Below are 12,840 nucleotides of genomic sequence, written 5' to 3'. Positions count from 1 at the left end.
AGTGGGGCTGGGACCCAGTGGGTGCTCCTGCCAGCCAGAGTGTCAGGCAGGGTAGCATAAATGCCTTCGTTTCAGCTAAGCGGTTTTGGAAAAGTGTTTTCTTTTCATTCTCTTTCTAATTTTGGGCTCTGAACTCAGTGCCCAAAACACACATACACCCGAGTCTAAAGTCCAGCAGGCCAAGATACATGTGTCATTATGGGGACTGTACAAACAGGAGCAGGATGGGAGGGAAGAGGAGCCAAACAATGGAGTCTCCCTTCTTTCTGCCCAATATTTATTGTGATTTTCATGTGTTTGTCCCTGGCTACCCTCAGGCATGTCCATGGCAGGTAGGGTTGAGCTGCACCTTCCTTGTTTAAGCCAGATCTCCTCTATCCACTCTATTTGACTGTTTTTCCCCTTTTTAAATTAATTTATCAGATTTTCCATGATGGAAGACAACACAAGCAGCATCCTGTGGCTGCAGCACAACACACTTCTGCCTGTTTCCAGGCTAAGATCACTGCACCTCCATCATCTGTGCAGCACAAAAACAGGACCAGATGCACAAAAAAAGGACCAGAGCCCTACGTGGGGATGGGCTGAGGAAACAGCCTATCCATCCACAAACACAGCCATCTCTGCCTGAAGATGTGGCCCCGGGACAAGATGTAACCAGGCAAGTAAAAAGCCAACAATTCATGAATATTTTGCAGACAGACCTGAAGACATTTTTTCAGTTCTAACAGAAAATAATATTTGATGCTTTGCAAGTTAGTAATAACGTATTTTATCCATGTGACTTTTTCTGCGAGGCAGGCAATGATACCACATTATTGATAGTATTCTTTGTACTCTATCCAATGTCCTTATTTGCACCATTTCCCATCTCTTATCCCGAACACTCATGAATTTCTCATTCATTTAGCCACATAGTTAAATGGACAAGCATACAGATCAGTTGGACCTTGAAAATCAAGGGGTTTGTATTTAATATTATTTTCACCTGTGAAGCAAGGCAGTGATATTGGCTGAAAATGGATGCTTCCACAGCAAGTTTCTTCTTTTACACTTCCCCAAAGAAGAGACCCCTACCCACCATATGTCATCACCTTGTGTGTTTGCACAGGCACTGGGTACTGAACAGAGGCTGTACTTGCAGCAGTGCACAAAATGTTATATTCAGCATGCTAAAAGAAAAAATTAAAATTATCGCATCCTGAGAAGTTCCCTAAATATCCTTAAAATAGATTTTTTCCATCATTTAGGGTCTCATGCAGATCCCTGGCTGATGAGGTCTGGGAATCTGCTGTTAATTTGCTCATTAGGAGGTGTTTTTACAAGGGCTTTCAGCACTCATGAGTTCTGTGCACTCTCTAAAAGACTCACTAAACTTCCAATAGCAAACTGCATGAGGAGACAAATGCCCTTTTGGTAGATCCCATTGATCCCCTAACATCAGCACTAAATCCAGCCTCCCCCATGCTCTCCTGTCAATATGGTGCCAAGTCATGAACCAAACACGTTCACATCCCCAGATATGCCATGACTGAGAAGTCCTGGGTTCAGAACAGATCTGAAGGAGCTTTTACCTGTCTATCCCAGGAATGCATCCCACTGCCTGTGCCAGCCTGCATGTGTGCCAGCAGTGAGTCCTGGGCCGTGACGTACTCGGAGGAGCAATGTGGCTGGGAGTGTGGTGGGGAATGCCGAGGATGCCACGACAGGAAACACGGAGACATAACATGTGCAAGTGGGGTAACTGAGGCAGACGGAGCAGGAATGCGATTATATGACCCCCGCGGGATTTGGCTGAGACGCCAGGGCGTGCTGAGCTCATTCCTCCGTCAGAGGCAGGAAGAGAGCGGAGCAGATCTTGCTGTTTGTGTTTTATCAGATAGAACTGAACGGCATCAGCAAACATTGTGGTTTGGGGAAAGGTGGATTCCAGCAGCATTCCCCAGCTCCTGCTCAGTGTCCCAAAGTACTAGCAGAGGGAGAGAGAGCAAGTGAAAGGGCACAGGGGCACGCTGATGTAGGAGAGGGACCCACCTGCCAAGGCTTGCCAGGAAGCCAGCAGATGCCAGAGGGTCAGGCTATTTCAGTGTGCAGGCTACAGAGCCCTTTTATGAGTTCATTCTTCAACGTGATAAGGAGTTTTCCTTTGGAAAAGTTTCATGTTTTTAACTTGAAAATACCTCTTTCTCCGAAATAAAATTGTCTGTGGGGAAAAAAAAAGTTTCAGTGTCAGCTAATACAAATAGTCCCTTGTCAGTGGTTTCAACTCTGGGGAATCCTGCACCAAAAATATTTTAGGTTCAGTAACAGTATTATGAATATAGACAACATAGGGTAAAAGACCTTGATGCCCTAATAATAAATCATCTGAGTGTTATTTTCTAGGTTTTGCAGGTAGCTTAAGTGTTTTATGTGAAGCTCTGAGAAAACAAAACTACCAGTCCATATGAGTAACATGGCTTGATCATTCCTCTTCTTTTTCAGCCCAGTTTGGGATTATTGCTATCAGCCCCTTTGCGTTTTATGCACAACTTCCCAAGCCCTGTCCCTTCAACCATATCCAACAACACGGGCAAGAGTAGGAACAGATCTAAGGTGCTTACAGAAAAGCTGGGAATAAAATTTTCAAAAGTTTGGAAGACAGTTCTCATAGCAGCTGGTTTGGACTGGTACCTGAAGCATCCCTCATGGCAGATCAGAATCAATAAAGGGGACCTCATCAAAACTCCTTTGCCTCCCAGATATATTTCCTTTGAATGATTCCTGCTTTTCCCAGGTTGAACACTTCTCATAGGTTAAATCAAGGTAGCTGTTTTTCCCCTACCTGGCAATACTGGAAGTCTCACATGGGTATCTGAACAAGAAGTGAGATTGCTCCCAGTCTTCTACGCAATTCAGGAATCAGGATGTTTATTTAACTTTCTAAACTATATGGACCATGTCAGAGCTCTGAAGTCTGCTGGAATTTATGAAATGGTTGATAATGGGCTTCAGTTCACATTGGAGAGGAGGATTTAGATGACTTCTGGTGCCTTTGGTGCATTCATATTCCTATCCTTGTCCTTCCTGGTTCTAAACTGTCACCTGCCAAAAACATGCTGAGGTCAGGATTCAGCTGGTGGCCTGGCTGGTGGGAGAAGCAAAAACTGGCCTGCACTTCCCCCTTTTAGCTTTGCCTGAGCTTGGGAGTGCTGACTTTAGTGAAAACTTGTTTTTATCAGTCTTCAAAGCCGCTTGCTTGTTACTCAAGGGGCAGAGAGGCAGTAGACTCCAGCTGGTTAAAGTCACTTCTCTGACCACAGACTTTGACCCCTCCCCAAAATGCTAATTTCTAGTGCCAAACCAAAAAGGATTGCTCAGCCCCTCTTCCCCTATCCCTACACCCTCTCTTTGACAAATGTAAATATTGCAACTCTTTTTTTTTTTTTTTTAATCAATTTATGCAACAATCTTCTCTTGTTGTTATGTAACTATCAATACACATACAATCCAGGAACACCTCAGAGAACCTTATTTATTTTTCTTTCACTAACAGACTGACATTCCTAAACAGATGGCTGAAGAAGAAACCCAGGCTCCAGGTTTTGGTGCTGAGTTTTACTGTATGGACCCTGGGATGTTTCTGAACTGGTTTCTTTGAGAAATGAGGTAAGTCCCAGGGTTCTGCTGTGGGCCGTTCTGCTGGCTGTCCTCCTTCCTGTGCAGCCACAGCCAAGCACCCAAAGGACAAGCTGTGAGCACTCTGAGTCCTTTTCCCAGGAGGGACTGACCCAGGTGGAGGTGAGGGATGGCAGGAGAGGCTGCAATGTGTCTGTGTCCCCAGCAGCCCTCAGCTGAGTTGTGCTATGCAGCTGGATGTGCCTTACAGTAGCCCTGAAGTGTCTCTTTCCACTGACAGCTGAAGCTGATGGTGCACTGGGGCCAGACATTGCCTTTGCCCAAGCACCAGTGGGTTTGGCCAAGATCTAAGGCAGGCCTTGAGGCCAGGCTGAGAGAAGAGGCAGGGTTATGCCCAGCTGTGCAGCCCTTCAGCAGAGAGCCAGCATTTACAAGCCTGACCACAGCCGTGCTCCTGCACACAATAGCCAAGAAAACCTGCAGGAACCATAGGCTTGAAACATGCCCATGAGGAAGATGATTCTCCTCTGGCTTATTAACTCCTGAAAAGACTTTAACCAGGGCCAGCTTGCAAAAAAACCCCAACCCAAGCTCAATAATGCAGAGACAAGAAGACCACTGGTTAGCTATAACTAGTGTATTTAGCTACTTCCCTAACCATTGTCCACCCTTGTTAATGGTTAAACACTCCCTGTGTCATTGTTTGCGGTTTCTGGCCAATTCAAACTCTTTCAAGTGGGAGGAAGAGTGAAGCATGGAGGGAAATCAACACCAAAGGCCTGCTTGTATTTTACAAGACACCCAGTTAAATGGCACCTCAGGTTACCTACAAGTGTCATTTGTTTTCCTGTAAGGGACTTTTATTAGAATTCAGAAATGCATGAATGAGCAGAGTTCTTAACCTTGCCTTGAGACTGGTGAATGGTATTGTGCCTTACTCCCATCCTTCGTACTTATGTGTTATCTTTCCCTTATCTCCACACTATCAGAGAGCTTCAGTTTTCTGCTTATTTATCTCTGTGGTGTCCTGAGGACTTAGGAAAAGAGTGAGATATGACTAACTTGCCCAAAGTCACACAAGAAACTGGTGGCAGCACAGAGGATTGATGATTTGTTGTCAGCAGGTGGGTGACCATGAAGCCTTTCTAGAGTACCTCAAATGTCACAGCAGCCCTTTGGCCGTGGGCCCCCACCCTTCTTGCATGGGAGGGTTGAAGCTGTGCTGGCCTCAGCCCCTCATGGGTCTGGGTGCCCCTTGGCTGCCCATGCATGGCACAGCTGGAGTTATGGGGGCTTTCCCTGGCCATGGGGCTGTGGCAGGTAACTCATGGCCCTGCTCAACTACTGATGTCTCAGTCCTTCACTGAGCTGAAACTGCTGAGAGTGGCAGATCTGCTAAACCAGGTATTTTGCCTCTTGCAATCAGATGTTCAATAAGGATTAAGCTGAATCTACTACCCTAATTTCTTACTTCCTCACTTCCTGCTCCTGCCCAGTGGCCATGACATTCTGTTTGAACCAGGGATGAACCTCCTCTGGTAGATGAAGACCCATACCCAACCTTTGCCTCAGACTTGAACCAAACCTGACTCTTCAGTTGAATTTGTAAAATTCTGTCAGCATTTTTTTCAACTTTCACATTCCTCTGCCCTCTTTGGGATTTGACTGGAAGTAGAGGCACCAAAATACCATGAGGAATGCTGCCTTACAGTAATTTCTGACCCTGCTGATTAACCAGTCTTTCTGATTCTGGTTAACTCTGCTCATTTACAGGCCAAAAACCTACTTGGGCAAGATTCAAACAAACATCCAGGCCAGCAGCTTCAAGTGCTCTCATTCAGAAGCAATCAGTCAGAAATCTCTTGGTGGCACCGACATCAAAGGTACAGTGTTTTTCATTGCATGGCCACACCGACGTCACCACTGCAAAGCCTGATGTAGGACGGAATGAGCAGATCCTGCCAGGTTTCACTGCTGGATTTGGCAGTATGCAGAAGTTTTGTGATGAGCTCTACCAGAGGTGAGGTGATGTTGGACAGCTGTGCCAGCCCCTCTGTCAGATGTGGCATTCAACAGCCTGACCTCAGCGACAACACTGAGACTTTCTGGGAGTCCATTGCTAAACTGTCGTGCTACGTAAATAGCTTTGTGCTTTCTTTTTCTTTCTTTTCTTCTTTTTTTTTTTTTTTTTTTTTTTTTTTTCCCTTCTTCTTGCTCTTTTATCTGACAGACAGCCTGGTCCATAGAACAGTATGCTGGGAAGATGGGCTGATATGAGTGCTCTTCCATGCAAAGACATCCAATATTTTCTCTTGGGCTGTCTTTCCTATTCCAGCACTGATCTACTGCCATATGCCGCTGCAGGTGCTGCTGTGGTCCTTGTCTTGCCCTGAGAATTTACAGAATCTTGGATGGGCTGAGGGAGGTATGAGGGCATCAGGACCACCCAGTGCATGGCTGGCACATGTCCTTACAGCACTCAAGCATGCGAGCAACAAAACATTGTGCAGGAGATAATGAACCTTTTGCAGACAATTAAAAAAAACAGCCAGTGACATGTCAGCCAGCCAGGATGGCTTGAGCAGCTTCCACCTGCCTAGCCCTGCCATTGAGATATGGCCCTTCTTGCACTGCAAGAAATGTAATTGAGGGGCAAGAGGGAAGTGGCGGTGAAAATTCTTATGTTTAACATCTGTTAATGAAAGATCATTTAACCAGCTGCAAAAAGCCAGGGTGGCTTCAGCTTCCCAAACTCGTGGTGCCACAGTACTTCTCAGAACTGTGCTTCCTGTAGGACAGCACTGCTGGGATGAAAGGGCATTTTAGTTTCAAGCAGATTATTGCTTCATAGCACAGGGGATACAAGGACTTTAGGGCTTGAGTCTGAGCTTGACAGCCCCCCCATACACATGTCAGATGTCCCAGTCCAGCCTCCAGCCCTCATTCCCTACCACAGCAGCATAAGAACAAACCAGCCAGAGTTGTTGCTTAAAGGGAGAGCTGGCTGATACCATTTTGATGGTGAAGTACATGCATCTGGATGGATGCTGTGTACAGCGGGACCCTCTGTTTCCTGAGAAAGAGATGAAAGATCAATTATGGGGCATGAAAGTAGGGAACTGAGAGAACACTAGATTCCACAGCTCTGCCTCAGGCAAAGAACAGGCGAGTCCTGAAGGAAGCTGCTTTGCTTCCTTGTTGGTTTTCTTTTCCTATTTCTCAGGGAAGACATTATCATCTCCCTGCAAGCAGCAGCCACATCACCTCCATCATACTCTGAAAACAGATGAAGATTCCAGGTCCATTGCCTGGTTTCCCTCACAGAAGATGCCTCATAGAAGCCTCATCAGCTTGTTCATCTCACTTCATAGGAAAATCATGATGGAACACAGCTGCTTCTTTATCTCAACTGACTTCTCGTTCTCCCTTCTCCCTCCCTGGAGCTGCCCAGGTTGTCTGTTGGCACCTCCACCACAGTGTTGGTGCCAGTGTGCAGCAGAAGGGGATTTCATCTCTGAACCATGCTGGATTAGGAGGTGGGAGTCAGTACTTTTCTTCCAGCAGATACCATCCAACCTTGACCTCCACCATCCACATCTGCAGGCCAGTGCCTTGAAGCAATGCTCCCCTTTGACTCTGATACTTCTACCCAGATGATCATTTTAGCTGGTAAAGAATTTTTCTAACATATGAAGAAAAAAAGACCTAGCAAACCAAAATGTAACTAGTGCCCAGCTGCCTCTTTATCTGGCTGTGCTTTGTTTGCACAAGCTGAAGAACTTCGTGGTGCCAGGAGGGATGTGATAGAAGTTCTTTGTCTCATAAATTATTTTGGCCCCATCTTCCCCCAGGAGATAGGACTTGAGAGCAAGAGCTGGCAGCATGGGTTCTGCTTCCAGCTTTGGCACTGACCTGCTGCGTGACCTTGGACAACTCACTTCACCTCCCCTAAGCTTCTGTTTCCCCTCCTTTCCTTTGTCTGCCTTGTTTATTTGGACTGTCAACTCCTAGAGAAAGGAATTCAGCCTCCGTGGCAGCTTGAAGATTGCATAGCATGACAGGAGCCCAATTGGACTCGCTTCTGGGAGGTACTACAGTAAAAAAGTTCATGGTGATGACTACAAACTAGCATTTGCTAAACAATTGTATGGGAGTTTTTGCTTATTAAGTGGCATATGTGAACTAGCAGAACATCTCTGACAGTTCAGAGAGCTTGTCCAGGGACAACAACTGTATTTGTTCCTTTTCCATGGCCACACTGAAGACCGTATCTACCAGCCCCATAAATATTGACATCTTCTCCCTGTCCCAGCTGCACAGTGGGAGGAGTGGGAAGCATCTGCCATGGAAAAGGGAATGTTTGTCGGAGGTAATGAGGAAGGCTTCTCTTGGAGTCCTCCCCCTCACAAACATCTGGACAGATAACAGCTCTTGTGAGAAAGGTTGAAAGAGCTGTGGAGGCCTCCTGGAAAGGTCAGAGAAACACTCTGCTTTGGAGCTGGTTAGCACCAAGGGCAGAAAGGTGGAGAGAGGCTGTGGGGGCTAACGCAGACCCTGTCACACAGAAGTCAGGTGTGGAACAGGCAAAACCAAGGCCACTAAAAGCTTATGGGGCAGATCATCTTGAGATGAAACCACAAGAGCCTTGATTCCAGAATACACCTCTTTCAGGCAAGTGCTGCAGCTTTGAAATCCATTTTACCCTCTGGACGATATAAAAAGGTGTGATGAAGGACTTGCCATTGCATTTGTGGCTCTTGAGGAGACTTCATGTTCACCCACTGGCCTCTACTCTGCTCAGAGTCCCCCTGGCAGTGTCACTGCTCTCCCTTAACCTTCTCTTCCCGCTAAATGACTCACCACTGGTACACAAGGACATCATGATAGGGCAAGAATCACATCATTTGCGTTACATGCCACTCCACAGATATAGCTAAGAGCAAATTGTTTCTCTAACATGCCAAGGATGCTTTCAAAAAACCTCTTACCCCACTACCCCTTCGGCAGCAGCCCTGCAGCTTGACAAACTCCACTGGAACGCTTGTCTGCTTTTAAAATGTCTTGAATGTATTGCATGTATTGGCCTGTCATTGATTTTCTCAAGCCCCCGCGATACAGAGGGGTCTGCTGGGAGCAGTGTGGGAATCCTTAAGTGATGCTTTCCAGTTGACAGGACTGGAGGGCAGGCACTACCTGCTGTTAGGGGAGAAAGTCAACCCAGTTATTAATCCATCAGCCAGAGGCCAATGCAGAATTGTTCCCCACAGTGCTGCTTTCCAGTGCTTTGTCCATTTATGCCTGTGCTGGTGAAGGTCCTTCCCCTGCCTGCCTTCCCCCTCAGGAGCATCCTTCTGAGATACATTCTTCCTACCCTGGCAATGCCTGGGAGTGCACAGAGGCTTCTTCTCTCTCCAGATGTAACAGGTGGCATAAAGAAGTCACAAATGTAGCAAGGATGATCTAAAAGAATAAACTCCACCTGTCCTTAATTTCCTACTCCCCACTGCAACAGGAGTTTTGGAAACTCAAGGGAGGGGGACACATGGAAGAGTGATGCTCAGGTGCGGAGTGAGCAGGAGTGAGGATCTCCTTGTGCATTGCCACTGATGGTGTTTACAGATCTGTGTTCTGCAGCTGCATCCAGCTTGCTGCACAGCCTGAGGCCATCACCACATGAAACAGGTAAAGGGCAGTGGCTGCATATTTAAAGGAAACATAACAAAAGAAGAAAAACATCTGTTTTTCACAGCTTGAAGGTTGCTGTTAAGTAGTTACTCCTGTCCATGGCAGTTGCTGGAGCTCAGAGACCACCACAGACATGCAGTTGCCAGGGTCTGAAGGGTGAAATTCCTGTGTGTCAGTCTCCAAATTCTTCAAATAGTCCCTCCAATTTTTATGTTTTCATAAAGGCATGGCCCGCTGCCGGGTGACCTGGAAGAGGCATCGCAGTGCTTTGTCAGCACACTCGCCTCACTGCAGAAGCTAAGGACCAAGTTGTCTTATTAATCATTTAAAAAGTGGGGAGTGAAAAAAAATAAAAGGCACAGTTCTGGCTAATTGTAGGGGGGAAAAATGAGGTCAGAGTTCATTTTTTTCTCTGCTGTCGCTTCACAGTTCACTGGCTGACAAGGAAAGCAAGATAAGAAGAGACTGGAGATAGTTCAGGGAACAACCTCCCTCTCCCTAGGAGAAATGGGGGAGTTCAGGTTTCAGATATGGATGGAGAAGCAACTGTGCTGGATGTTGAGCCACAGGACTTGGCAGAGGGGATGCCATAAGCTACTCCAAGAGGGAGCAGGGGGGTTTGGCATGGTGCACATGGAGCAAGCATGTCTCATTTTTTGCCACCCCATAAACGTACTGACGTTGGTGCTGCTCCCAGGGAAGTCTGAGCTGTGAGGAATTGGGAGCCTTCTGCACCAGCAGCCGAGTAGGATTTCAAGCAGATATACTTGATTCAATCTAAGCCTCAGGGTTTATCCACTCTCTGTTTTTTTTTGTTTTATTTCTTTTTAACTTAACATCTATGCAAAAGTATAGGTTGGAGAGGAGAGCAGAGCCCTGGTGCTCCTTCCTGCTCTGACACTGGGCTGATGATACAGCAAAGCCTGCCAAACCACCCTTCCCTCTTTCTGTCCCCTATGGTCACTCCTGCTATGAGCGGCAACTGCTGGAGTAACCGAGACCTCCTCAGGAGCGTGAGATCCAGAATCATTCATTTTATGGGGCCCTCCTGCGAGAGCAAGGGATTTGTTACCCTGATTCCTGCTGGGGAAGCGCTCCCACAGCCACAATGTGAAACACAATACAGCACGGACTCTGACATTCAAGCTGGGTTATTTGAGGCAAGTTTGTTACACGGGGCCTATGCAGCACAATTCCAGCAGTAATTATCCAGGCTCCTTGCACCATTCTGGCCAGTTAAATGCTAACTCTGGCCTGAAGTCTCAAAGTCACGGGGAAAAGCTGACGTGCCGTGCTTGGCTTTAGGGGTATCGAAGGAGGAAGGGGGTGAGGAGAAGGAATCACAGCCAGGTGGCAGCTGTTTAGTGAAGACCCCATTGCTGGGGACATGCTCTAAGGAAGGGGTGTTTGCCTCTGTGAGCATGAGCAGTGGACTGTGGCAGGTGGCTTGGGACTTTCTTCAGCAGTGGCACTCATGGAAGGTCCAGTGTTGATGAGAGAGGTAAGCTTTCTGCTACAGAAATTGAAGTGATGCCCAGAACTACTAAGATCAGGCCAGGGAATTACAACAAGTCTCTGAAGCTCTGCCCCAGGGCTATTTAGCTTAGGGAGATTTATCTGCAAGATATTGTCTTAAGGTAGGATCAAAACTAAGGTCCTGAACATCTTTTTCCTTCCTCAATTGAGCACGTGCAGAGCAGGCAGGGATTGCAGGGGAAGTGTGAGGTGAGAAAGGTGTTGTCAAACTCTCTTGAGAGGTTAACCTGGCTCCTGAAGGTTGCACAAGCCCCCACCAGCAACACTGTGGTGTGGCAGAGCTGAAGGCTGAACAGGTAAAAGGCAGGTGGGTAATTTGTGCCAGTCCCCAGACAGACATGAATAACCTCCAGCACAGCCAGTTCTGCCGTGCTTCGAAACAGAGAGCAACTTCTGAAAAGCCATGGAATGATAAGACATGTAAGAAGGAATAGTGGATGAAAAGGGCTGAACAGAGGACTATAAACATCTACAAAGATATGTTCCCCTGCCCCTCCAGCCAGGATACCCATCCCTTCCCTTCCCAGCCCTATTTTCCAATAATGCAGGATAATTCCTAATTGCTTTTGCTATGGAAGTAATGACTTGTCAGGGTGTTTTCCTTTTTTCTTTATTTTTTTTTCTTTTGGCAGGAACAACAATCAGGACCCTTCTGCATTTAGACATGAAGGAAGAGAAGGAAAACAGTCTTGTTTTCAATAAGACAGGGTCTCTTCCTTCGTTGCTCAACTGCCCATTTGCACAAGGCTTTCTGGCCCCGTAGTAGCCTGTTTCCCTGGAGAGTACAGTCAACATGGGGAGGCAAGGCAATGTTGGAAGGTAGCCTGAGGATAACAGGCGTTATAAAGAGGAATTTTTTTCCCTGCTGTTTTTGTTTGTTTTACCACAGAGGCTCAGAGGAGCTGGCCAAGAGCCTCACACAGCAGGTGCTGCCTGGGAATGCAAGGGGAGCAAAATTCCTACTAAATGGAAGCATTATTTGACACCACTGCCTTTCGCAATCTTTTTCTTTTGTTTCAGACAAACTCCGAGGCCTCCTGGGCTTTGCGGTCAAAGCTGAGTTGGACTCTTCTGCAGGGGAGGAAAGGGAAGTAGTAAGGGTGTCCCCAAACATGCCAAACACTTGGGTGACAGAGACCAAGCCTTCTGGAAACAATACTACTGGGTTCCCACAGAAGTAGCAAGAGGGCCAAGAAAAAAAAAGAAAAATCACCTTTGGCTCCCTCACAGCAGTGTTATACCTTTCTCCTTTTCTTTTTCTTTTCCTTTTCCTTTTTCTTTTTTTATTAATTTTTTTTTTTTTCCTTTTTTTGTGAAGGAGAGGCTGAGCCTGCACATCCACACCAAAATGCTTTTGACATTTGGAGATCGACAGGAGTGAGTTTCTACTCCTGCCAGCTTGCTATTGTCTGCAATGGCTGAAGAGAGACTAAGTGTGGCTAAAGGGAAGTTGAATAACTCCTTCCTTTATCAGGCTTCCCTTGTGGCTCAGTCCTTCAGCTCCTCTAATTTTCTTTTGGACTTCTGCTCCTTCTCAGTGAAACTGGCAGAATCCATGGTGAGGGGTCATATATCAGCAACATGAGATGTGTAACTATTTAATAAATGATGGATCAGTGTTTAAACCCAGAAAAAAGTCAGAATCTCCCAGAAATTACAGGCTTTGTGATTGACTTTACATTCTTCTAGTTTTTTTACATGCAACCAGGGTGCCTCTATCCAAATGATCTCCTCCTACCAGAAAAAAAGTTGTTTCAGAGAAAGTCTAGTTCTTTCATAGCCATTTGGATACCCTCAGTTGCCAAAATGACCCCATGGAAGTGATAGCTCATTTCCAGAAGGCTTTTGAGATGTGCAGTAATTGGCCACACCTGTGTGTTCAGGTACATCTGTCTCATGGTTGTCCTCGAGCAAAGGAGCAGTGTTCTGGTTTGCTCCACACCTTGCATGCTGGGATTGTGCTCACTGATGGAGCCCTGGGGTGCTCCTCCAGGGCTGCTG

The 12,840-nt window shown here is 46.6% G+C and overlaps 1 long non-coding RNA gene across 1 annotated transcript; it reads left to right on the top strand.

Annotated features, from left to right (window-relative positions):
* The first annotated feature begins 3,532 nt into the window (after window positions 1-3,532).
* Window positions 3,533-9,267, top strand: LOC131592297 (uncharacterized). Its single transcript, XR_009280574.1, has 3 exons — window positions 3,533-3,648; window positions 5,392-5,501; window positions 9,131-9,267. It is a non-coding gene; the product is annotated as an uncharacterized LOC131592297 (long non-coding RNA).
* Window positions 9,268-12,840: the final 3,573 nt, after the last annotated feature.

Source organism: Poecile atricapillus, chromosome 1, assembly GCF_030490865.1.
Source record: "Poecile atricapillus isolate bPoeAtr1 chromosome 1, bPoeAtr1.hap1, whole genome shotgun sequence".
NCBI lineage: Eukaryota > Metazoa > Chordata > Aves > Passeriformes > Paridae > Poecile > Poecile atricapillus.
Note: the sequence above shows the minus strand (reverse complement) of the source record. Positions and strands in the feature narration are given on the sequence as shown.